Below are 24,733 nucleotides of genomic sequence, written 5' to 3' on the forward strand. Positions count from 1 at the left end.
GCTTTCTGCTCATCGGGGAGCCTGCCAACAGGGTGCTCCTATGTAACCACTGTTTCCAGAATACATTTTTTTCTTTGAATCAAAGATACCACTCACTTTTGGTTCCCCTTCCATTTCATTGGCTGCTCATTCTGTGCTTATCTTCATTTTCCTGACCCATATATACTCAAGTGACCTAGGGTCCATTCTTTAAACTTCTGTTCTCTATGGTGTTTACAACCTATGTGATTTCATCTTCCCTGTAGCTTTAAATACCATCTAATTTCTAAAATAGCCTAATTTATTCTAATTTTTCCCTGCATTCCTGACATATAATACCAGCTTGATCTTTCCAGTTGAATATCTTGTCAGCATTTCAAATTTAACATGTCCAGAACTGAATTATAGATTTACATTCTTCCACTAACAAACAAAACAACGTGACTTTGTAGTTGTTCTTGGGGACCTTCAGTAAATAGTAACTTCATTCATCTAGTTTCTCTGTTCAAAACTTTGGAGATGGAGGCACCATGGTTTTTCAACACACAATTATGGAGGGACCATTATATTTGTATTCTCTATTATAAATGCTGGAGATCAGTTAGACACACACACATACACACACCCTCTCAAAATAGTTTATGTTCAACTGAACTTGACTCTGTCTCAGCCCTATCTTTATATCAGCAAATTCTGTTGATTCTACTTTCATAATATATCCAAATCTGACTACTTTCCATAATCTATATCCTTTTCCATCCAGCCCATGCCGTCATTATCATCTTTCTCCTGGACTACTGCATGAGTCTTCTAGCTGGTCTTCTTTAGTTCTTTTTGCCTCAGCAAAGATTCTTATCAACACAGCATCTGGAATGTTCTTTTAAAGCCAGATCATGGGCAGCCCAGGTGGCTCAGTGGTTTAGTGCAGCCTTTGGCCCAGGGCCTGGTCTTGGAGACTTGGGATCGAGTCCCACATCGGGCTTCCTGCGTGGAGGCTGCTTCTCCCTCTACCTGTGTCTCTGTCTCTCTCTCTCTCTGTGTCTCCCATGAATAAATAATTAAAATCTTAAATAAATAAATAAAGCCAGATCATGTCACTCTTTAATTTAAAACCATTCCCATTCCCACTAGTTCAAAAAGATATATGTGTACCTATGTTTTTTTGCAACATTATTTACAATAGCCAAATTATGGAAGCAGCCAAGTGTCCATTGATTGGTGAGCAGATAATGAAGATACGGTGTATACATATATAAATACACACAGTGGAATATTACTTAGTCATAAAAAAGAATGAAACCTTGCCATTTGCAACAAGATGAACGGATCTAAAATGTATAATGCTAAGTGAAATAAGTCAGGCAGGAAAAGTTCTATATCATATTACTTCAGTCACTTGTGGAATTTAAGAAACAAAACAAACTAACAACAACAATAACAGAAGACAAACCAAAAAAATATCATGATGAGTAATGTATAGAATTGTTGAATCACTGTATTATATACCTGAAATTAGTATAGCACTGTTTGTTAACTATATTCGAATTAAAAAAAAAATCCTTCCCATTTCAAAACAAAGTCCAAAGTCCTTACCATGAGCTCCTTGATCATAGTAGCAACTCAACAAATATCTAGGATGAAAGGCTGGTGTGAAGGTGAAAGGATATGACCTGCAAGTCCTGTACAGCCTCCTCCCTCACCCCCAACTTCCAAAGCCAAGGTCAAGCTTGTTAATATAGTTGTCTGTGGTAAAAGAAGTGGACTGCACAGACACAGAGGTGTGAGTATTTGATTAACAAATAGTCACCCTAGTTTTTGACATTAAGACCAATCTGGGGGGCAGCCCAGGTGGCTCAGCAGTTTAGCACCGCCTTCAGCCCGGGGCCTGGTCCTGGAGACCCGGAATCAAGTCCCACGTCGGGCTCCCTGCATGGAGCCTGCTTCTCCCTCTGCCTGTGTCCCTGCCCCTCTCTCTCTCTCTCTCTCTCTCTGTATGTGTGTGTGTCTCTCACGAGTGAATAAATAAAATCTTAAAAAGAAAAAAAAAAAAGACCAATCTGGTTAGACATGGCCATGGCTGCTCTAGGAAGAAGAAAATTCTCAATCTTTTCAGGAGGAGGAAGGAGATCGATTTGACATAAAGTCTTTACTCTTAGCCTTTTACCATCATCTTTTATATGGCATTGAAGAACTATGAATTCAGATGCTCAAGTTATGATTCAATCTATCCATATAAAATTCTTGATTTATTTGAATCATATGTATCTATTGCCCAATAGTTATGGGCACCAGTCCCTCGGCACCCACCTCATCTGTTATCGTTAACAGTAATCGGTTGACCAAGCTTGGCAAGCTACCCAGACTTTAATCCATAAGTGGAAACAAGGAAAAAAAATCAATTCTTTTTGGTTTATATGTGTGAAATTAAAACACTTCTAGTTTTAAAACTCTGCCTGGGCTAAAAGAACTAACTTTGCCTCACCATCATTTTTTAAATAGAACCATTTGTTATAACTTTCCTGTTAATGTGTTCATCAGTAGCAAATTTCTCTTAGTGGTATTCAATATTAATTTTAGTAGCTAAAATTAGTGGCTCTCCTTACTAAAGGGCTATTTGCTGCTTTCTTTCTTTTAAAAAATGGGAGCAATTATTTGTGCTTATGAGAGCGATGGGAGCAACCAAACACTAAAAATAGAAATTAGGAAATTCGCCACAGGCAAATTACAGAGCAGGGACAAGCCATGAACATTCCCTCTGCATGGCCTGGTGCTGACCTCCCTCTTGAAGTGGACAGGCCGTTTACTTGAATGGATGACATGTTGGAGAACCATCTTCTCTCACCTGGTTCCATGTCTCTAGTGCAAAATGCCATTTGAGGGCTTAGTCTGATGCTGCACTTTGGTTCCAGAGACAAACCTATTAGAACCATAGCTGAGAGTAGAAAATGCATTATGTCAGGGCCACCTGTTAAATTTGAGCCATAACCTTTGGACTGGGTGACAATTTTGTGGTTTTTTTAATTCTGCTTTCATGTCTTTGAACTTAAAGCTGTTTCCGCGTAGAGTTACTCTCAATTGATATATTTAATGCAGGAAAATGTTTTGAGTTGGAGACGTGCTACTTGTTATTACTACCGAAAAAAAAAAATATCTACACCCCCCCGCTTCCCCTTTCCTCATAACCAGCAAAAAAGAATCTGATTCATCTTTGGAGAAGAGAAAGAGAAAAAAAATAATACATCAGGGGGAAAGACTCTAAGCAAAATCACATTTAGTGATCAGATTCTCTGTTTTCTTGGCTGCTGTTGCCAAGGCATCTGCAATTATTATCCTTTTTGTATCAGGATGAACACATGGAAGCAAATAGAGCTTGCGCGTAGCAAATGAAATATAAGAATCATTTGGGTGTAGGTGGAAAGGAAGTGATAGAGTTCAGAGGAACAGATGTTCTAAGAGTTATTAAAACTTTTCAAAATGAAATCTGGTGCCCCATGTCTAATTATTGCATTGCTCTTCTTGTATCCTGATGAGTCAGACCTGTTAAAAATCTTGGGAAGAGTGAAGAGTAATGACACATGGAGACCGAAGCAACTTGCACCACACCAGTGACAACTTTCAGCCCAAGCCATTTTGACCCTCTCTTTAGCTGAGCACTTGCAGTGGCATAGCATTACCCACAGAGATGCCAGAAAAGAGCACTTCTGACTGCATGTTTTCTATTCTTCAAGTACATTATTTGAATTCCTTCTATGAAACCCCCCCGTTACATTATTGTTCTCAAAATAAGTGCTCTTTGATTTGTTTGACTTTGTGTTTACAATACCCTAAAACAGATTTCATTTTGTTCTCCAGTGCCAAGTTATGTGAGCATGCATTTTCGTTCCATGTAGAATTAGGTTTCTGCACCCATAGATTGGAAGCTAAATGCTTCATATTTATTATCTTTAAGGTGCTGTGTTAATGAAAGAATTTTAATCATTGACATTGCTCTGTGAATTATGTATTACAAAAACCCCTGCTGGTGAGTTAGACAAAATTAACCTACTGTAAGGGGCATTAAAAAAAAAAAAATCACAGCTAATTAGTAAGCCAACAGGAACAAAGAAAATGTAAAACAAAGATGTTGAGAACAAGACATTTAGGTAGGACTGCTGTCTCTGCTTCAGATGTGACTCTTTCATTCGGGCTACATTTGTAATACTGCCTGCCATTGCTGGAATCTTCCTCCAATCTGATATGTTCCATTAGACTTGAGCATTTTTATGTTTTGTAATTAGTTTTCTAAGCTACAGTCTCTTCCCTCTTTCAAACTGTGGAAATCCAAAGGCTCATAATAGAAAATGGAAGATATTTTTAAATGCTTTTAAATTATTTCCCAGGCGATCTATATTAGAGATGTAAGGCAATTCGCGGGGATTATAATGGGAAATGATTTCCATCGCTTTTTTCCCCTTAAATTACTCTGTATGCTCATCATATATCCCGCATCCATTCCTGTATTCTAAAGGAGCAAAGCTTTGTCCAGGCTCCCTTCCTGATGCAATTCCAGGCGGAGCGGACAAAGGCAGGCATGAGTTTAAATCACAGGCCGCTTGCCTCCTCGGTTCCTCCTCGTGCTGACATCCAGGGGCCATGCATCACTCTGCTGGTGCAGGAACTGGGGAGGAGACAGTTGACCCTGAGAGGCTGGCAGCGAGGTGCTCATGCTGGGCCCCATTTGTTTATAATTGCTCTTTCTAAGTTATAGGTGGAGATAAAGCAGCCAAAATGGGACAAGCAGAGGCAAGAGATGACACTAATGTCTATTTCAATGTTTCCCTGCTCAACAGAGGCCCCAAGCATTAAAAAGGATAGGACGATTCTTTGACCTTTTGTTTTCTTCTGGATTATTTCTTTTTATTTTCTTCATGTTAACATTTCTCCCCTTGCCTAATAATATCCAAGACCATTGTCTTTCTGATGAGAATCTGATGTGTTGGTCTTTAGAGGAAGCGTCATTAATCCTTCCTGTTCCGTCCTCCTAGCTCACTGTTGGAGTAACCTCTGACTCTTGGATAATTTAAAACAAAAGCAAATGGAAAAAAAAAAAAGAGCGCAAATGGAATAAATAATTTTGTAACAATCTTGACTTTTTTTTTTAAGGCGAGGGAAGTGGTCAAAGAATCCAGGATAAGGAGGGGTCCCTACTTTAAAAGTAACATAAAGAGCAGAGGATGCAGGATGTCAGCCGCAGGATGTGAGCCCTTCATGTGGGGATTTTGGCTCCCGCTACATTCAGCTTTGAGTAGCAGGCATCTTTTTCATGTTATTCTTCTGGACTTAGCGAACTTAAAGGGTTGCTCTGCCTTCCAATTCAGATGGATTTCCTCTTTTATTATAAGCTCAGTGAAAACAGGGTTGGAATACTGTAGTAAATTTAAATTTTCCTGAGTCTGAGAGAGCCCTCTCCCCCACAGCCTTCTCCTTCCGTCTTCATGGTTAGAGAAGGAGGCCCCAGAAACCTACCTTTCCCATCACAGCTTCTCCACCACTGTTTGCCTTGAACCCATTATATTTTTTCCTGATTATGTCAGCACCTCAAGAGCCCCCAGGGTGCAGGTCATGCCTTTTCCACCATACTCTCCTCCCCACAAGCTCACCTGTATCTCACATCCTTTCTGCAAACTCCTGGCGCTTCCAGTGTGATTCTAATCCAATGTTAGGGAAATGATTCTGTGCTCCCAACTTTATCTCTCAATGTTCCCTTCACAGTTTCGTTTGCATGGAAATCTGGTTTTGTTCTAAGGACGGCTTTCCTTACATCCCTCTCAAGTGGGAGCTCTCTTACCTCCCCAATGCCTTTACCCCACTGGCTTCCAGGTAGATTGTGTGCTCCTGATCCGCCGTGCTCCCTCTGGGTGATCCCCCCCTTAGCACGATGCTTTTCACTCCTAGTTCACTGCCACTCTCTCCAGTATTACCTCCAACTTCATGACTTCATTTATGATGATTTCAGTATGCACAGAGTTGATCTTTCTAACACCAGGCTCCTCAACCCCCTGCTCTGCTCTTGTTTTATTGTATTCACTGGAGAAAAACCACAACTTTGATTCTACACAACCTTTGCCTACTTTATGCCCAGAACCATGGAGCTAAATGAGATTAGAGGCAAACGCAGCATCACATAGAATAGTTTCACTTCAGATTCATAAGAACTTCAAGTGGGATTTTAGTGCTACTGGTAAATAATACCATAATTGGGGTCCCTGGGTGACTCAGCGGTTTAGCACCTGCCTTCAGCCCAGGGTGTGATTCTGGAGACCCAGGATCGAGTCCCAGGATCGAGTTCCATGTCAGGCTCCCTGCATGGAGCCTGCTTCTCCCTCTGCCTGTGTCTTTGCCTCTCTCTGTGTCTCTCATGAATAAATAAATAAAATCTTAAAAAAAATAATACCATATTATAATGTTATGACATATTTCTAATATACTTACTTCCCCACTCTCTTAGGTGATTGACACTTTCTTCCTCTGCTGTTTAATCTCATGCATAATGTATTAAATTATATCAGACTCCTGGTCAGTTCATAAATATATTATGATTTTTTGAGCATTCCTGAGTGCTCCACCACCTTATATCTGTGTGATCTTGGTCAAGTTGTTTACTTCTCTGTACCTTAGCTTCCTTACCTATAACATAAACATATCTACATCATTGGATTATTTTGAGGATCAATTGAGACATCTGTAAAGTTTTATTACTTGAAACACAGTTGGGGGTTAAAAATATTGGATAATATTATTACCACATTTAATTTTTCAGGCCTGTAGTTACTCTTTCCTGCTTCTAGAAGCTCTGACTTACCTTTAAAGGCGAGGACATAATTTTCCTTTCAGATGAAATGTGCCATGTCTTATTCGATACTACCATAGCACCCTGTGCTGGTCTTTTGCAGTAGTTATTACACTGTGTTAGGATTGTTTCTTACATGTCTGGCTCTTCAGCTAAAGTGTTTCTTCCTTGATCACACTTCCTATGTCTCATTTAAATTTGCATCTGGATGCTCTAGCCTAGTGGCTGGAAAAAAAAAATGCATATGCTAGTCGTGTGAATAAAAGAGGCAGTTAATATTTCAGTATAATACTTCTCCTGTTTCTAGATATATTGCCAAAATTGTTCACAAATAAAAAAGAATTTCTTTTTATGAAGGATTATCTTTGAAAACAGAGATTACAGTAGAACATCCACGTACAGAAAAATCATATTTAATTATTCAGATAGTTGGATGACTGTTATCAATTGAATATGTAATTGACGGCCAACTCTGAAGGAGGACCTACGGCCTGGCCCTACCTTCTAACTCACCACCCTGTCAGACTAGTGCAGTCTTAGGTCTGTGGGTGCTTAAGTGCCTGGGTCAGAGCTCAGCTGTTCCCATGTCTATTCTGTAACAGGCATGACACCCCAAGACACAAATTGCTTCCCTGTAGAAACTCAACTTGGGACGTCAGTGTGAGAGGCATCTATCTGACCTCCCCGTAGGGGTCCTATGATATTCTTTCCTTGAAAAACTCTCTGCTTCTTCAGAATCATCCAGGATTATAAGATGCTAGTAAACTAAAGGTTTAGTTTGCAGCCGACTGGGAAAGGAATATCCTGCTGCTGTTCTTTTTGATGTATTTGTTTCGAAAACATTTATCTTTACCTCTTTAAAAAGATTAATTAATAAAAGTCAAATGAATTGATGTTATTATATGCATTTCGCTGATGAAATGTGACAAAAAAGAGGGCTACATTGTTTGCCTTCATGCAAAAAGTAAGCCACCCTCAGGTCTGGGGACAGTTGTCCCAGGGCCTTAATATTAATGCACTTTCCCTTGCTGTTTTGAATTTTCATCACTCGGGACTTGACTCAAGTAAGAAAGAACTACTATTTCAAATTTATGTTTGGACATACCACTTTTTTTTTTTTTTTTCCAAGGGAAAGTGCGAGAACAACGAATAAACTGTCTGTAGATGTTGTCACCACTTATAAACAGTTTTGCTGAGGGCATTACAAGGTGCGAAGAACTGTCAGCTGAAAGAAGATCTATTGGTTCTCTGGCTTTCCAGCATCTGGGAAAGAACTGAGCAGCCAGTGGAAACCTCATACCATGCAAAATTGTATTAGATTTTTCATAGTTGCTCACTCCCCTCCCCCTTCTGAATGGAGAACCCCTACAGGGCCTTTCCCCACCCCCTCCACACGCAGCCTGATGGATCATCCCGAAACTCTCTGGGGCTACTTCCTAAGGAATTAGACAAAGAAATATTGTACAAAGGAAAATGCTAGTAGGGGACCGTGCAAATATCTACATGCATGTCGGAACTTTGAAAAGTTGGGGAAGGCTGCTGCCAAGGCTTGAATCTATTAAGTAAGTTTTAAGAAACTGACTAGTCCTTATGGTTGATCAGTTAACCTGTATTTAACAGTAAAAGAGTAAGCAAAAGAGCAAATAGGTCTCTACCAAGGCAGCCCTTTGTTTTGGAAACTACTGTCTTGCACGTTGAAGCTGCAGTTTGTGTACAGTGAACCACAGTATGACTGAAACACCGAGACTGCTAGCAGAAATCCAGGGCAACGGCATAGACTTCAGGCCACTCATCTCGACACTTACAATGCGAATGACATTATTATTAGCAACCACTGTTGTTTACTGACTGAGTTCCAAGTACTCGCTCCTGTGCTAAACAATTAAGTGCACATAGTTATTTAATTTTTCTAAGAACCCTGAAAGGTTGCTGTACTATTACTGCTTTACAGAAGTGTAAACTGAAAACTCACAGAGGTTAAGTCACTTGCCAAAGTCATGTAGAGAGTAAGGATGTGTGATATTGACCCAAAGCCTGTATTCGTAGCATTTTTCTCTTCCTATTTCTCAAATCTGCAGATTTCAAATCTGTTCCCAAAGCTGCAGAGTAGCTGTGCTCCATGACCAGAAAATGGATTTGGGGAGTCCAAAGCAGCAGGTACCCTCATGAGATTGTATACACCAGATGGGTAAATTTTAATATCTGCAAACCTTGGGACTGAACAGATATGTATTGGATACGACTACGAGCCCAATAATGTGCTAAACTCTGGATGAGAAGGAGTGCTTGTGGGTGTGGAGAAATTTGGATCACTCTACTTCCTTTTCTCAGTCCTCTCCCAAAGAGCAGAAAATTCAGCTTCCCTCCCATCCCCAACCATCCAAGAAGTATATTTCCCCTCCCCAAAGACCTAAGCATTTATTTGGGTGTGTAGGGGGACCACAAATTCCAGTTTTCCCTGGTGGCTTTGGTTTACACCCATCCTCTTGGGATACAGAATAGCACCTGTTAGCACTCTCGAAAGTGTTCCAATTTGGACAATAAGTTATACAATCATGTTAATTTTAGGTGTTTTTCAATAGTATAGGGAGACAAAAGGCTTAAATAAAAAAACTTCAAACTCATTACTCTAAGGTAATGAATCTTTCCCACACATTGTGTTGTCCTTGGAAAATCATGTGAGAAAGACACTGTAGGTGTTTTGAGGACTCATCGAGTCCCTGGACAGTCTGCATTGCTGGGTCCTCCTCTAGCCCCTCAGTCTGTCCCCCTGGGCTTACTCCCTTGGCTGATGTGTGTGAGGGTGTTAGGGAATTGTATGCCTTTCAGCTTTCAGAGATAAACAGGGGAGAGCTATTACCTAACTAAGGTGGGGTATTTTGATTAAACGAAGTTCAGAGTAACAGTTTCTGATGACCCATGCAGACTCCAAATTGGCGCTGAAAACTCTTTAGAATTTGAAACTTTGGCAGCATCTGTGCTCTTAGAAATGAGCAGGCTAGTGCACATTCCACCCCTTCCACGGAGCAGCTGACACCGCAGCTGGGAACATGCATCCTGCCTTGGCCTCCTGTGCTGGGCAGGGGTGTCAGATGGAAACACTTGTGGGGTTTTCGAGATAACCTTCCTCCTTCCTTTACCCACTCGGCTATCCGCCCCTAGTTCTTCATAAAACTTTGAGACAGCTTGAAAGAACTTATTTGAAAGAACTTATTTCTCCATCCAGAATGAACATAATATTTATACATTCAAAAGTGACGTGAAGAATTAAAAACAGTTTGTGAAATTCAAAAATAGTCGTTGTCCTGCCAAAATGCCACCTTTATCAGAGGCTTAGGTTGAAATGTCAGAATTCTGTTTGTAGTCGGGTGAGTATTTTGAGCTGTAACTGAATCACCTCTGTGACTGTTTTAATGTGTTTTTGTAAAGCCTGGCAAAATTATATAAATAAAATGTCTTCAGATTTTCGTCTTTGCTCAGCTGTGTTGCAAAGGGGTAATCGGACCCCACTGCAAGCGCTATGGAAAAACACAGCTTAGCTGACAAATTAGTGGTATTTGGTGCTAATATTACTAATTCAACATTTGGAAGCGTTGCTCACTGGGGAAAAATAACATGTTCTATAAGTCACAGGAGAAACTAGGGAGATAGTTAATGGGTGTTGGCTCCACTGCACATATTGCTCACAATACTCTTCAAACTGCTGCTGACTTCCTGCCAATAGACGTGGAAGTAATTGTCAACAAGATTTATTGTTACTTTCACATTTACACAGTGAGAGAGGAAAGGTTGAAAGAGTTCTGTGAAGTTCAGTACTGACTTCTACTGAACCATAGCAACGCTCCCTGATTATCGCTAATGTGTGCCACAGAAAGAATTTTGCATCCTTTGAAGCCCTAAAATCATTTCTTGTCAGGACCACATTCCCCTATCATCTCAGTAATTTCTCCCAAGATCGATGAGCTGAGTGTCAGTGTGTTTTTGTCCACAGCAAAACAGTTGTTTAGCCCGTGGTGAAAGCAGTGTCCTTCAGCTACAGAATTAGGAGTTGGATTCAGGGTGTGACCAACTAACCCCATCCTATGGCACTAATGAAAACCCAACTCCAGAAAGAGAAGGGAGATACTAATCTTGAAATGGAAGGTTTTGCTTGCCAAATTAGACGATGTCTGTGAAGGAATGAACTTGGTTAGAGAAGCTAGTGAATATTCAAGAGCTTCTATTGTAACCTGTTCTTTCCATTTCAACTCTACTGTAGGGATACCTGGTTTGTGTGGACTCAGGAAGGAGTTTATTGCCTCAAGTGGCATCTAGCCCTACAAGAGTGAAATTAAGATTAGGAGATTGCATTTCCTGTGACTCGGATAGATTTTTCTAAGAGCAAGAAGCAAACCTATGGAGTGTCAAGAAGTATGTCAACAGGGTATAGGCTTCTCAAACCAGGCATACGATTAAACCCACACACACCACTAACACACACAGAAGATTATCTCTTCCTTGGATTTCAGATGGCATTTCCAGGCACAAGAGGCACCTGTTGGCAAAATTTCTCTCTGTAATGAAGGCCATCTGGATGGGAGACAAAAGTAGGGTGTGAGGACTCTGGTTAAGTGTTGCGAGAGCCCCTAGTACTGATGGCAGCAGCAACTGCTCTGAGAACTGTTAACAACTGTGGGGGAAACAAATACATTGGACAAGGAGTCATTTATCTAAGCAGTATTTACACAGGCAGCAGGCATTCAAAAAGGAATGGATTTGGATTATGAAACTCTTTTCTTCCTATGCAAAAAATAGGCGTGATGCGGGAAATCTGAAACCTCCTGGCATTCCCCCTTGCCATTTGAACATTTACCACGGTGCTTGTTTTCATGCCATCGAGTGCTTATCCCATGATTACTTTTTGGAGAGGGAGGAGAATAGATGTAAAAGGACCTAGCATTTTAAATGCCACCTTTCAAAATGTAGATAAAAATGGGGCAGAAGCAGTAGTATGAATAACGCTGGTAATATTAGATGTCGGAGTAGAACACAGAACTTGCTGTACTGAATCAATGAGGCGGCCTGTTCAGCTTTGTATGTTGTATCTTGGAATGGCATGAAGTAGTATTTCCTGGAGGCCATGGTGGCTTTGCGTGACAGGAAGCTTGATGGCCAAATAAAACCCTCTGAGGATTAATCATCCAAGAATTCATGAGCACTGTTGTTGTTTGTGTATATATTTTTTTCTTCCAGAGCTCCATACCATTACCAGAAACTATTCATTAATCTATTTAACAAATATTTATGAAGCACCTGCTCTGTATCGAGTTCATTATGCCAGGCACTGAGGCGACCAGATAAAAATCTCTTCCCTCCTTGGACTTATATTTCAAAGGAAAGATCATCATGATAAAAACATTAAGTGGAGATAAGTGAGCTATGGGGCAAGGGGCAAGGAAAGCAGAGAAGCTGGCATTTGGGGTATGGGGAGAAAGAAATGATGGGTCTAAACTGGGTGGTCAGATAAGGCCTCATTGAAAAGGTGGCCTTTGAGTAAAGCCCCAGAGAAAGTGAGGAGTAAGTCATATAGCATCTGGGGGAAGAATGTTCCAGGTTGAGGGAAGAGGAGGTGCCAAGGGCCTGGTGAAGAAGCAGGCCTGGTATTTTCCAGGAAAAGTAAGGAGGCTGCATGCAGTAGAGGAAGTGGAAGGTACCTGGGGGCCTGACTAGGCAGCTTCGAGGTGGCCACTTAAAGGACTTTGGCTTTGCTTTGAGATGGGAAATCATTTGATAGTTTTAAGAAAAGACTTGTTTTAAACAGTTCATTTGCGACGTTGAGAAAATTCTGTAAGGAGGCAAGATTGGCAGTAGAATGATGAATTAGGCTACTGAAATAACTCAGGTGAGAGAGAACCAGGCTTAGACAAGAATGTCAACCGTGGAGGTGGTGAAAAGTGGCCGGGTTCTGAGAATACCGTAAAGGCCATGGGCCAACAAGAATTGCTGACGTGTTGGATATGAAGGATATAGATAATGAATCGTTCTTATATGATCCTTGGAGAGCTTCTAGATGTAGACTTGTTTGCCTTTATCTATAGTTTTCTTGATTTTTAAAAATTTATTTATTTATTTTAGAGAGAGAGGCACAGAGACAAAGTGCACGCATGTGGGGAGAGGGGCAGAAGCAGAGACTGTCAAGCAGACTCCCCACTGAGTGCAGAGCCCAAATCAAGGCTCAGTCCTAGGACCCCAAGATCATGACCTGAGCTGAAATCAAGAATCGGACACTCAACTGACTAAGGTACCCAGACAGGTGCCCCTATGGTTTCTTTGATTTTGTAAACTTTGGTTGTGTTTCCCAGCGAAGCCTTCACTTTTCTAGACTGATGGCTTTGAAATTGTTCTCATGCAGTAACCGTCTGTCCTCACAGGCATTCGGCTTGCCCTCCTCTTGACTTCCTTCAAGTTTGTTAGGATGGTGTGTAGAGGAGTTCAGTATTCCCGGTGAGCTATTATACCGTCTCTGGATGTGCGAATTCATAGTACATCTATCTAGAAAAAGAACATATTACTACTTTTCCCTCCTAGTCCCATGTTCCTTCCTCCCTCCAAGGCCTGGGCAGTGTATTTAAATGTAAAGCTGATCAGTCTCAGTACGAATATGCTTTATTTACTTAATGCGTAGTGAGTCAGGATTCCTTCAGTAATTCTAATAATAGTAATTTTAAATTATATTTAAAAAGCCCTATTGGTAGCTCAGAACTGTTTGAGTGCATTTATCCTTATTTTCTCATTTAACTTTCACAGCCATTCTCTGAAGTAGGCACTAATGAGGAAACTGGGTTTCAGGGAGACTGGATGCCTTGCCTAAGGTCAGACAGCTAGTACATTTTATCTCTGGGATCTGCGACTAATTCTGTATCTACTGCATTCCTGCCCTCAAGTTTGGTATCCTTGGTGTGGCAGTTAATTTTATGTGTCAACTTGGAGGGTGTTTTTGGATCAGATTAACATTTGAATCAGTGAACTTTGTAGGAAGCCAATTGCCCTCCATAATGTGGACGGCAGTCATTCAACCAGTTAAAAGCCTGAATAGAACAAGGGACTGGCCACCCTGAGCAAAAGAAAATTCTTCAGCAGATAGCCCTTGAGACTGGATCTGAACATGGGCTCTCCTAGGTCTGTGCCTAGCTTTGGACTGGAACTGCACCACTGGCTTTCCTGGGTCTCTAGGCTACTGGCACACGCTGTAGACTTGGCGCTTGCCAGCTTTCATAATCAAGTGAGCCAGTATGTAATTTCCACGTATATTTTTATACACATGCACACATTCACACATATGCACATCCTATTGATTTCATTTTTCTGGAGTACCCTGACTAATAAATACACTTGGAGTTATATTTTTAAAAGGTATATTTACTTATTTTAGAGAGAGAGAAAGAGAGCGAGCTAGCAAGAGAGCATGAATGGGGAGAGGGGCAGAGGGAGAGGGAAACGGGAAGCTGACTTCCCACTGAGCATGGAGCCCAATGGGGGGCTCATCTCAGGACCCTGAGATCATGACTTGAGCTGAAATCAAGAGCCGGACACTCAACCGACTAAGCCACTCAGGTACCCTGTAGTTATTTTTAAGTTTTGGTTGGGTAGGAGTTACCTTTTAGAGTGTAGTTATCACCAGAGATTCAATTTAGGACGGTTGAAGTCTAATGGTACAGCATCAGCAACTTGCTGGGATATAGAATTTCTGCCCACGTAAGAGCAATATTTGTCTTCTCTCCATCTTGTCCCTATGCTAATTTGGATCCAAATTATGAAGCTCTCACACCAAGTATGACACCATTTCTATCCTTTCTAATGATGACCACTCTGCATAGCACCACTGTGTTAATTAAAAACAACCCATTTCCTTTTATTCCTTTTTCTGCTTAATGACCTATTATGCATTTCCCTTTTCATCAAGTTGATAGAACATTTTCTAATAGTTTTTTTTTTTTTTAAGAATAATAAAACTGTGGTTAATTCACTATTCTGGAAGTGTTGTATGATGTTCCAAGTAGAAAACTCAAACCATGGTTTCTAATTACTATTGGATATGAAACTGCAACATTTCCCTTTATAGAGTTTTTAGATAAAAAACAAATAAAACAAAACTTTACCCCCTAGGGGATATTATCCTCTCCATACACAGGTATTTAAGTGAAGTTTCCAGGATATTGTTGCATTCCACCCACCATTTAAAAAAATTTTTTTGCAAGTCTAGATTTTTAGAGCAGATATATTTTTCAAAGGTGACCAACTCTGGATATTCTCAGTAGAGATCAAATATTGGAATAAGAGAAAATAGGGAGAGTATGAGAAAATGACAAGGTTCTGTATTGTTTTAAAAAAGATTTTGTTACAATTATAATTTTTATTTGCGCAACGATGCAAGGGGAAAGGCATTTTTCTTCATTGTCATAGTCAGATGATTAAATAGTCTAAAGTCTATGAATAAACAAAACTTAGTATCATCTATCAACTGTATAATGAATAAATACACTTTACCACAACAAACAAAACATACATCATAACCTTGAGATTAGCAGTATATGACACTGCAGCTTAAAAAGTCAGAATGTCATAAGAGAATTGTCTTATAAACATAGTAGTTGGGATTTAATTTCCTAATGCTAAGACACAGATTAATTAAATATAAAACTGACAGAATTGGACCTTGCCCCTAGCCTCGCTATTAATTATATCCTTACTGTTTTGAAGTATCAGACTGGCATGTATTCTCCAGCCACCTTTTCTATTCGTATGACATAATGTTAAAGGCCAGCTCAGTGCTCTGTATCCTAAGCATTTTGGCCAATAATTCAGTCGTTCATTCTCTTAAAGTTACTGTTACTGAAATGAGTTATCTCTGATTACAACCCATTTAAATGGAAAAATATTTGAATTTTTTTTTTTAAGTTTCCAGAAGAGCTTTGGCCTTGTACATCAAGCAGAGTGAGACGCAGAACAAAAGTGGCTTATAAACAAACCACTTGGGTTTGATTTTTTGCTTTGTAACTTCTCCATAACTTACAATATGTTTAACTCTTGTGCACTTGATCTGCCCAAACCGCCTTTTCTTTTACCTCTAAGAGTTGCTGGGAGAACTAAATAAAATAATTTATGTTGGGATAAAGTGACATAAAGCAAATTGTAATGATGCATAAACAATTAGTCCTGTAAGATTATGGACTGCTATAAACCCAGGATTCCAGGCTACGGTTTGGGATCCAAGGTTTATAGCCTGAGGTCTATTGCCTGGGATCCAGATTTCATCTGCTGCCTAAGTTCAAGTTTTATTGGAATATAGTCTCACCGATTCACCTATGCATTGTCTATGGCAGCTTTGACACTTCAAAAGCAGACTTGAGTAGCTCTAGCAGAGACTCTGGCAAACAAAGCCTAAACTATTTTCTATCTGACCCTTTATACAGAAAGTTTCCCGACCCCTGCTAAAACTGGTATTGAGATCACCATTAAGTAAATAGTGAGCATTCTCTTTCCACATCTTTTGAAGATTTTGCAAAGTTGGAAATATATTGACATTTGAGAGGAGTTCTGGTCCTACGTCTATAAAAACTGCAGGGAAAGAAAGATAAAACAATAACCAATAATAAACTAAGAGCTCCCGCCCCCAAACTCTATGGCAGACTAGAACGTGTATGTCGCTAGAGGCAAGGGAACTCCAAGCTCACTAAGTTTGGAACTTGCTGTTAAATTTGGCATCACTGATTTTCAAGTGGTTCCAAATGCACCAGAATGCTTTCTTCCGTAGTGATATATATATGTGTCTCTTTGCCTGAACTGCATGATGAGTATTAATTAAGGTACCTTTCTGCACGGACCTGTTCCTCAGGGAGGAAGTGAACACGCTCACAATCATTTTGCTATCCTGAGATTTGAAAAGGAAGTGATGAACGTAAGGGTCAACATTCCATTTTATTAGATTTAAAGCTGTCTTTTCCTGTACCTCAGACCAAAAATCTTTCTCCTCCCCCAGCTTTTTTTCTTTTCTTTTCTTTTTCTTACTCTACCATAGTCGAAGTACAGAATAGCAGTTAAGTGCACAGACTTGGCACCCAGCACTCTGGTTTTCATGTCCTGCTTCTGTCACTACTAGTTGTGTGACCTTGAGAAGTCACTTAGCCTCTCACATTGCACATTCCCAGGTCCTCACTCATTAAACAGGGATAATGATGCTACTTTCCTTGTATGATTGTTGAAAGGATTACATGAGTTAATACATGCAAAGTGCTTTTAACGGCATTTGGCTCATAGAGAGCACCACAATGCAATTTGCTATTATTGCCATCATTGTAGTGCTTAGCTTTCTTCAGGAGGTATTTGTTCCAAAGCTTGAGACACTTCAAGTTGTGTTCTTCGGTAAGATATGGCTCACACTTTTAGTAAGAGAAAAAACAATTACACTCCTGTCAATTGATATGAATTCAATTACATGAATATGAATTCATACAGTAGATATTATTTACTTAATACTGTACCAGATTACTAGAGATAAAAAAAAAGCTGATATCATTCCTGCTCTCAGATAATTTACAATCTAGTAGAAAAGATAAAATGCACAAACAGGAAACTAATAGAGACGAATTCAGCTGCATCAGCCTCATTTTCTGATCATCCAACTTCTAATTATTGATCACTTATTCTTGCCAGATTCTATACTTGGCTATTTTACATACATTACCTCTGTGAATTCTTACACACTAATCTTGGAATGAGATGTTATTTTCCTTGTTTAACACATGAAGACATTGTAGGTCAGAGTAGTTGTATGACTTGCCCAGGGTCATACATTATGCAGTAATAGTCTGTGCAGACAGCCATTAAACAATACAATTTCAAAAATTCTTCCTCTCCAGATATCTCAGCAGTGTTTTAAAAAATACTGTTAATTTTGTTTTAAAGGTAAATCCTGTTTGTTTGAGTGTTGGTGAGGAATGTTGAAGAATGTCAAGGACACGTAGCCTGTCCCTTTATATAGACTTACTATAACACTGAATTTAGTCAGCTTCAAAATAAGTAACAGCAACTAATGCTATGGGCTACATGCTTTGGAAGTTAAAAATAAGAATATGGAAGGTTGGAAAAAATTGATGGGCAGATTTTGTGGAGGTTTTAGTGATAATTTTTGTGATTATTTTAATTCAGCACCATTGCTTTTCTTTGTGTTCAAAGACCTGCTCTTGAAGATCAGACATACATTTAAATATACCCCAAAGAGCCTGTAAATGTCACTCTGTTATCCCATGTGGATATATTTTGCTTTATACAATAGATGTCTTTTTAAAATAAATTGAAACGTGATCTCTTGGCATATAGTGGGTGCTTAATAAATAGTAGCTAATACAAAGAATGAATGAATATATTTACATTGAATTTACATTCTAATTTTTGAGCTGCTTTATTTTCATTTCTGACTGATATTTAATTGGTTGTGGCCTTGCCACTCTAACTTTAATTATGTCTGTCCCAGTAGACTCTATAGCAAGTAGTATTAAGTGAATACACACTAATGTGTCTGAGAACTCAGTATTCAAATAACTCCAGAGTATATCCCTTCGAAAAATAAAGACTTGTGTAAAAGACAAAACAGGACATACCTTGATTTATCTCGTCTCTAGCCTCAGTGTTCTTAGGAGTTTTATTTTCTAGAATATTAGAGTAAGATTGAGCAAGCTTGCTATTAAAATGGAGAAAAATAGAAAGGCATATTTGTGCATGGGTTGGCACAATTTCCTCAGCTGTAAAAGAGTATGTAGGGAGAAGATGTGATATTTTAAGGAATCTGCAATCATTTTTATAATGTTATTGAGGGCTTGATATGAAATGGAAGCACAATATTATCAATTGTTCCCTTAGTCCTGTGTTTCTCCAAGTGAGCTTTGAGACGTACCCCCATGGGGATCACCTGGGACATCTATTAAAATGCCCTTTTCTGGCCCTATCCCAGATATATCGAATCAAAATTTCTGGGGTCAGGCCAGAAAACATATTTTTAACAAGCATGCCAGGATATTTTTACACACATTATGAGTAAGAACCACTTTTTCTGTCCTAAAGAAGGCTGAAAAACAGATTAGCCAGACTCATTACATTTTCTGAAACTGATATTTGAATTATATGTTTAATAATATGAAATCTTTATTATATATAAAAAATATATATATATATATCCACAGCATCAGAAATCCTCCCTATCTAAAAAGTTGACACATTAAATAGAATATGGGATAGTCAGTGAAGAATGAAGAACCTGATTTGAGTGAGGATATACTGATTAACATTTATCTCTGAAATTAAGATACTGTCAAGTTTTTTTTTTAAAGATTTTATTTATTTATTTATGAGAGGCACAGAGAGAGAGAGAGAGACAGAGACACAGGCAGAGGGAGAAGCAGGCTCCATGCAGGGAGCCTGACGTGGGACTTGATCCCGGGTCTCCAGGATCACACCCTGGGCTGAAGATGGCGCTAAACCGCCCAGCCACCCGGGCTGCCCAATATTGTTTTGATTGGTGTATCTTTACCATTGCCAGGGTTAAATGTGAAGGAGGGAGAATTTTAATTCTGGCAGGTGACAGAATTAGTAGTCTCTAACTCCTATAAAAGCTGCTATATTTCTTTCTAATAAAATCAGACATGTTTGGCTTCTGCTCCATATCTTCATAATTATTATGCAACATTTTAAAGAATAAATATGGTTGTAGTGATACAAATAAAGTGATAAGTCAGTGTCAGCATACAATATTCTCTCTTCTAAGGCCTGACTTTGGCCATTTTGTTTTGTTTTGTTTTCACTGACACGTAGAATGATTTTTGGCAACCTCCCAAAATCAAAGGAGACGATGATGCTGTGTTTATGATGTTAATGTCATAAGTACCTATTGGTATTGATGTTGCATTGGGCTATCTGCTTTGCATATTTTGTCATTAATGCATTTTTTTTTTCAGTGACTCTCAAAATCAGCTTCCAAGTAGCTATTATTACTGGGACTTGCAGATGAGAGATGGCTATTTAGAGACATTAAATAACTCATTTCATGTTACACAGTTCCTCAGAGGCACAGTTGGGTAACAAATTCAGACACACCTGAATCTAGAGTGTGAGAGCTTTAAGATGCATCTTGCCATGTTTGATAACCTGTTCATAATTTGGTAACAGGATAGCGGCATGGGACTTTAATGAGCTAAAAAAACAAAACAAAACAAAAAAACCCTATCTCCCCTTGTGCTTAATCTCTTTGTCTGCTTTTTTACCTCGTTAGTCTCATTGGCCAACCTGGAGAACTTGTCATATTTGACTTACATATTTGAAATCTAACATGCCTGGGGTTTGCAGACATGCAATGGTGCGTTTTTGTCATCTAGAGCTATTTTTGAAGATTCGAAGACTAGGGCATTGACATCATCAGGGCAAACTGAGTAGACCATAAATGATTTTCAGGTCTAGGGTAGACTCTGGAATCTGTGTGTGCTACAGAAGTGCCTAAATTATGGTAGGCTGAGCTTCATCAGAAGTGACATAACGATTGTGGCCCTGGGCCTAGTTCCAGTGTTGTTCCTGCCTTGGACAGGCTCAGTGTTCTATTTCCTGTCACAATGTAGAGAGGGGGGAAAAATCTCTTTCTCAGGAGTGAAACTTTCAACCAAGTATCTGAGTAATAATCCTGAAATTTTTCCAACTGGAATGAAAAGCTGACTGAACTCTAAGGAAGTCAGAAGGCAATTTGAGGGAGGAAGGTTAGAAAAGAGGAGCGGAGAAAGTCGTGATTTCTGGAACGGAAAGGATTGGGACAGGCAAACTTACATAACTCCACATTCTGATGAAAACCAGCTGAGTGTGTGACCTGGAATGGGATTCAGGATATGTACAACTAAAATAAATATAATTGAATAATTAAGAAAAGAATGATAGGTAAAATAATAGCCAGTGAGTAAGCATATGGAAACCTACAGCATGTTGTTTGAAAGAAGATTAAAAAAAAAAACAACTGAACCAAGCCAACCAAACAAACAAAAACAACAGAACGCTTCAGAAAAGACCCAAAGGCAGATTTTTCTGAATTATGGCAATGTATAAAATGAGGGAGAAGCTTTCAGTGGCTTATGATACAAAGTTTGTAGGGCTTGAACACCAACAGAAATTAAATGTCAGCGGCTTTCCAACATTGTGTAACTGTTAAACCCATGGTGTCATTTTCTAGGACTAATTTCTGCTCAGCAGAGAATGTAAATTTCCTGTTATGACACTCAGCAAAGACAAGATCTGTCCTTTGGAAGACCATATGAGATTTTCATTGTAGCCGGCATTCCAGAGAGGCAGATACGTTTTTATTAACTTCTTTGAGTAGTAACTTGAGGTTCAGGACCACAGTTTAACTGAAAGACCAGGCGTGCCTTGTTCTGGAGGCTCCAGTGGATTCATTTACATCTTAGAGATCCTTTAAAAGAGTAGCTACCAAGGACATTCTCTCATTACCCAAGGGGCTTGATCTAGAGAAACAGAGCTAATTTAACAGGAAGTTTTCTAGGGAAATAAGTTGTTTAGGACCAATCTTAGTGTGATTCTTTGGCCAACATTATCTTCACTTGTAAGTAAATTTGCGAAGTCATATATGTGAAATTTGTTTTGATGGAGGAAAAAAGAGCCTGTTTTCTTTTTAGGTAAACAGCTATAGCTTGTTCTATAAATAGAATTTGTACTTTCTAGAAAGATCAGCTAAAATGAAAAGAAAAAAAAAAAAGACCCGAATCACCTATTTATATATTTTAATTCTGTATTGACGCATGGTAAAGGACTATATTTGATGCTAGGGAGCAATTATCACAATAAGGTGAATTTGCCATTTGCAAATATATCATAGATACAACATGTGATGCTCAAAGATAAGTGTGTGCCAGGTCATCTGGATCATTAAGTACACATTTCTCTAAGTTCTAACTCAGAAGCTTGAACAATAAAGTAATTATTTAAAATAAATAAATAAATAAATAAAGCACACAAACACATGAAAAAAAGAAACAGAAGAGAAGGCAACAGTAGGCAATGAATTTTCGGGAAGATAGAAGATTGAGGGCTGAAGCTGATTTAGGCAAGATGCAGCAGAGGATACTGCAGAAAGGGGATTAAATTTGCTCTGCAGAACTCCAGAAAGGAGGCACCAGCTACTTTGAGAGACATGAAAGAGGCATGGCAATGAATACAAAGGGTCTGCATATGGAACAGTTAGGCTTCCTGGGTCATCTTCCCAGCATGACCCTCCTCAGTGACCCTGATTCTTACTTTCCACAGCCCCCCACCCCACCCCCCCAGGCTAATTCTAACTTTTACTCATGACTAGAGGTTCAACTTCTTTTGAAATTGGATTAGAAGGTGTCTGATTTTAGGTACTCCAGACCCAGTTAGGGGTAGGGGCAGGTTAAGTGATGAAAATAGGATGAAAGATTAACTGCATATTAAAAGGTAGGGTAGCCAGTTTATCACTGTGCTCTAATGTGCTTGTCCTTGTACAAGTGCTTCCTTTCTGTTTCTCCTTTCTCTCTCTTTGTGCATCTCTCATTCTCTCATCTTCTAGAATGCAGAGAGTTAGAAGGACACCCCCTCCACCTCCTATCTCCAGGTAAAAGTCTGGAGAACTTTACTCTGAAAAAGCAGAATGGCTGTAAAAGAATAAAAAATAATGTTTAAATTTTGACATTGGTGGAATCTCCCACAAAAAGTTTAGCTTGTCACTCAAGGTTCAACACTTAACATGGCCTGCCCTAACACATAGAATTTCCCATGAGTGTTTTAAATATCTTACTCTTAAACATATAAATAGGTAAGGTTAACAGCTAATAGAGGAAAGTCTCTGACATGAAAGAGGAAAAACCAAAATAATCTGTAAAATGGAACTCTTAGGAGCAAAATCATAAAGGAAGCAGAAAATACATTAAAAAAAAAAAAAAACTCTGCCGTAAGAGTCTAAGAACCAAAGATATTCTATCTATGAAGCTAAACAGGATTCTAAAAATAAAGAAGCAATAAAAGGAAGGAGGCTTTAGATATACAACATTTAAAAAAAGAATTCAGTAGTCTGTAAAGTTGAGTACATCTCCCTGCAATTAGAACAAAAAGATAAGAGATGGGAAACAAGGAGGGGATGGAAATAACTAAGAAAATAGTAAGACCAATTATGGAGATCTAACAACTAGTCAGAGAGAGAGAAACAGAAAATGGGGGGGGGGGGCAGAGAAATTATCAAAGAAATTATACAAAAATAGACTATGCTATTGTTAAAGAAAGGTCTGCATGTTCAGAGAGACTACCAAGTGCTCATAACAATGACCATGAATAAATTTATGAGGAAAAAGATATTACTTAGCATACAGTGTTGTCTGTTGCTGCAAAGGCCAAAATAATAGTGGCTGAAATAAGATGGAAATTTGTTTGTCTCTCTCAAATATTAGTCCAAACATAAGCAGCGTGGCTGCTTCATGGTATTGAGAACCCAAGTTCCTTTTATCTTTTCTCTTGCCATTCTTAAAATGTGGCTTCCTCGGTTGGTTGGATGGCTACCTTAGCTCTCACCATTACATCTCTTTACAGCTATCAGGAAAAAGAGAACGAGAAAGTAAGGCCATTTCCCTCCCTTTTTTTCAGGGCCCACTCTAGAAGCTGTATATAATTTTTGCTCACATCCGATTGGTCCAAAGTTATACACATGGTCATCTCGTCTACAAAGGGAAGCTGGGAATGACAGTTTGTAGTTTGGGGACCCCTGTGCCTCATTAAATCTTAGAGCTCCTACTACTAAAGGAAAACAGAAGACTGTATTTAATTAAAGAGCAACTACAGCCTTTAACACATGGAGAGATAAAGAAAAGAACTTAGAAACTCACACAGAGAGACAAAAACAATAAGTAACATAAAGGATAAAGGAGAATATTATTTGATTTCTCATTGGCAACACTTTAAGCTAGAAGATGATGGAGCAATTCTTTGAGATGTATGGAAGGAAAAGAATTTTCTTCCTATATAAAAAGAAAGAAACTAACAGATGTGAGAGTTGGAACAAAAAAGTTTTCAAACCTGCAAAATTCTCAGAAACAAATTCTCTAAGAAATATACTAAAAGTGTTTCAGCACAATGGTAGAAAAATTTTTAAAAAATCATAAGAGAAATCTTATACAGGAGAATCATGAAGTGAAAGCCCAGCTGAACAGGAGGCCTCTCTATAGAGTAATGAGTCCAGATTGGAGCAAATCTGAGCATAGGATTTATTTTAAGCTTTAGATGCCTACAATTCAAGATGTGGTATAAAAGGAGTTCTCACTGCTATGAGAATGGAGAGTTTCTAAGGCTGAAAGTTAGAGCCTTGAGCAAGGGAGAGATTTTCTGTGGGAATGAGACTGGAGATGCAACATGCTTAGGTCCTTCAGAGACCTGGGACACCATAGATGGGAAGATAACATTAAGGTAGAAACCTCAACAGGGCTAAGAGAAAAATCAAAAGCAGAGAGGTCTTGTTTGGAATTCTGGGAAGACACTGAGGCATGTGAGAACAATAGAAGACTCAGAATTTGTGTGGGCAAAGATAGGGCTTGACTACCTCAAAATTTCCCTCCCATGGAGAGAAGAGTGGAACAGCACATAATTTTCCATGCCATTCCTTTGAGGGATGCTGAAAGTAGTGCTGGAGGGTGAATTTATCTAGATGGCTTGGCAAGGCAAGAATTAAAGTCCTGTGTGCTTGAGGGGACTTCACAGGCAGAGTATTAACCAGGAATTACAGCCAGACCACAAAGTATCTCTTCAGATTGAGTTAGCAGGGAATGTGCTGAATTCCCAGGGTGTGTGGCTGAGTTCCCTTGAGGCAATTATGGCAGTTACCTTTTTAGAGAACAG

General features: G+C 39.2%; 1 long non-coding RNA gene across 13 annotated transcripts in view; it reads left to right on the forward strand.

Moving 5' to 3' along the window:
* Positions 1 to 24,733, forward strand: part of LOC144318330 (uncharacterized) — a 299,311-nt gene that overhangs the window by 103,746 nt on the left and 170,832 nt on the right. Inside the window, exon 2 of one of the 13 annotated variants that reach the window (XR_013384193.1) lies at positions 12,923 to 13,088. The exons of the other annotated variants lie outside the window; for them this stretch is intronic. This is a non-coding gene — a long non-coding RNA (uncharacterized LOC144318330). The remainder of the gene's footprint in view (positions 1 to 12,922; positions 13,089 to 24,733) is intronic. 13 annotated transcript variants of the gene reach the window in all.

This window comes from Canis aureus, chromosome 8, assembly GCF_053574225.1.
Source record: "Canis aureus isolate CA01 chromosome 8, VMU_Caureus_v.1.0, whole genome shotgun sequence".
Classification (NCBI taxonomy): Eukaryota; Metazoa; Chordata; class Mammalia; order Carnivora; family Canidae; genus Canis; species Canis aureus.